Below are 2,603 nucleotides of genomic sequence, written 5' to 3'. Positions count from 1 at the left end.
GCCCACCCTCCCCCCATGGTGGGGGAAAAACAAGTATAGAAATACTAGTATTTAATAATACCAAAATACAAGAGATGTAAACTAACACCAAAAGTTAATTAAGCTTGTCCAAATAAAGTCCTTCCCTAAATTTCAGTTTCTTCAGTCTTTGCAAGGTTTGCCTCCAACCAATAAAAACTGTGGTGAACTTTAAAGGGACTGATAAGAAATGAACAGAGAAGGCTGGAGCTAAATGATAAAGGTTTCAGAGAATTTCCATTACAGCCTTGCATTATGCTTAGGAAAGTATTATCTCATCCTTCAAATAATAGTTTCCTTTATGTATCATAAGTGGTAGTCTTTATTTATGATATTTGATGACTATTTATAACTAATACTCATATTATTCTTAATTGAATACTGTGAATATCATGGTCCATTCAAACAATAGTGAGTCCATGTGTTCACTTTAATTACGGTTACTTTGATGAATTATTCATGTACTCCTACACATTGTCTCTATTTTAGTTTAAGATCTTTTTAAAACTTATTTTTTAGTTTTACATTGACAGACAAAATTGTATTTATTTACCGTGTACAACATGATGTTCTGAAGTATATATTTTCTGTGGAATGACTACATATAGTTAATAAATGCATTACCTCACATAATAATCACTTTGTGGTGCAAACACTTTACATCCATTCCTAGATTTTTTTCAATACAGTATTTTATTAACTATAGTCACCATGTTGTGCAATGAATAAAAAGACAGCAGATTCTTAAATGAATGCACTTACACATAGAATGTGCTTACACATAGAGAAAATTAGTCAATTTAGACAGTTTGTGGGATAGGTGAAATTTTCCTTCTGAAAAATTTAACTCTTCTATTCCACTACTGTCTTCAAAAAACATTTTTTGGTCTGTCCCTAAAATTAAGTTTCTAAAGGTGCTAACTCCATATAAAGTTACAAACTAGTTAAATGGATCCTCAGTCACTATTAGGTTCTATTACAAAATAGGTAATACATTCAGATTAAATTTAAAGAAAAAAGGGCCTGGGGATATAGCTCATTTGGTAGAGTGCTTGCCCCACATGCACAAGGCCCTGGTTCAATCCCCACCACCAAAAAAAAAAAAAAAAAAAAGATAAATTTAAAGAAAAATACTTTAACTCCATTAAGTTTCCATAAGACACTGGAGACAAAAGAGACATGAAATTAAAGGTACTTACTTGATATTCCTCTTGAGCAAGGACAAAGGTGCTTTTACTAAGTCTGGGGACTTGGCCCACACATTATCAAAATGTTTATCACCAGGGTGACACCCTTGCTTTTAGGTTCAGGCAAGAGAAATGCCTTGGACAGTAGTTTTGTATCTCTTTGGATGACAGAATAACAATAGATTAAAAACAAAACAACAACAACAAAAAAACCCAGCTATCCTCCAGTGAGTGCCTACTGCTTGGCCTCTTTTCATATAGTAGGCTCACTGACTCTCACTAAATTGATGATTAATGATCGAAGATATGAGTAAGTACTAATTAGGTAGACCTACATTTCTTATAAAGCATGCAGCCTGCAAGTAAACCATCCTTTTAGCAATGCAAAGATTTACATCAGTTATGTATATAATGGTTATCTTTATATTGGTGGTATATACATGTATCAGGAAAAAAAGATGGTTCTGATTTTTTTTTCTTTTTAATTTAGAAACGCTAATGTGTAAGAGCTGTAGCCACAAATGTTTAAAATGGAATACAAGCCTAATAAAGTCCTGTAGCTATTCCGTTCTGGAAACGGCCACCATCAGCTGGCATTAGCGCTCCATGATCACAGCTGAGCTCGACTTAAATCCAGGCTTTGCGTGATTTGGGGCGAATTGCTTCATTCTGCTGTGCTGCATAAGAAAGGGGCTGCCACATAGAGCATGGTGAGGGTTAAGTGCTTGAATTCACTTGAAATGATTAGAGCAGGGCCTAACCTCAGGAAATGCTTAAACTAAGTTGGTTCCTACCTCTAAGTTCTTTATAGCTCTGCCAGTTTGTCTTGAGTGACTTCAAACTGTATTTAACGTTTCAGTAAAGATGATCTGCAGTTATTAAGATCAAGCAGCAGGGCTGGGGTTGTGGCTCAGCAGTAGAGCGCTCGTCTAGCACGTGCGAGGCCCTAGGTTCGATCCTCAGCACAACATAAAAATAAAAGTATTGTGTCCAACTACTTCTAAAAAATAAATATTAAAAAAAAGAAAGAAAGAAGAAGTACTAGCAGCGCCTTGGATAGTCTGGTGGTTCAGATGCAATCCCATAGGCAGACTCCAGGAGACAAATATCTGGGACGAACAGGGCTGCAGAAACCCTAAAGCAGTTATTATTTTAGAGCGCACAAATGCCCAGAAAAATGTTTGAAACCACTAGGGCTGCAGGTCAGGGGTGAGGCCCAATTCCCAAGGTGAACAATGTCAGGGGGCCTCTGGTGCCTGCGCAAAAGCCTGCCCTGGAGGTTAACGGTTAACCAATGCTGAACCCCTGGCCAACGCGTTTGGAGCAATAAAGAGCAGAGGGCAAGGCACAGCACAACCGCCAGCCGCCGCCGCCGCCGGAAGTCCGGGGCGCCGCGGG

General features: G+C 37.9%; 1 protein-coding gene across 4 annotated transcripts in view; it reads right to left on the bottom strand.

Annotated features, from left to right (window-relative positions):
- Rfesd (Rieske Fe-S domain containing) overlaps positions 1-2,603 on the bottom strand; it is a 12,375-nt gene that overhangs the window by 9,451 nt on the left and 321 nt on the right. The window contains exons 1-2 of one of the 4 annotated variants that reach the window (XM_048811458.1): positions 2,000-2,594; positions 1,218-1,898 (exon numbers count right to left, since the gene is read on the bottom strand). The exons of 1 other annotated variant lie outside the window; for it this stretch is intronic. The gene's annotated coding sequence lies outside the window, so the exon portion shown is untranslated. Of the gene's footprint in view, positions 1-1,217; positions 2,595-2,603 lie in introns of those variants that run through there. 2 more of the 4 variants (XM_048811459.1, XM_015483766.2) reach the window with 2 other exon arrangements.

The sequence above is a fragment of the Marmota marmota genome, unplaced genomic scaffold, assembly GCF_001458135.2.
Source record: "Marmota marmota marmota unplaced genomic scaffold, marMar, whole genome shotgun sequence".
NCBI lineage: Eukaryota > Metazoa > Chordata > Mammalia > Rodentia > Sciuridae > Marmota > Marmota marmota.
The sequence above is the reverse complement of the archived record's forward strand: the minus strand, read 5'-3'. Positions and strand labels throughout refer to the sequence as shown.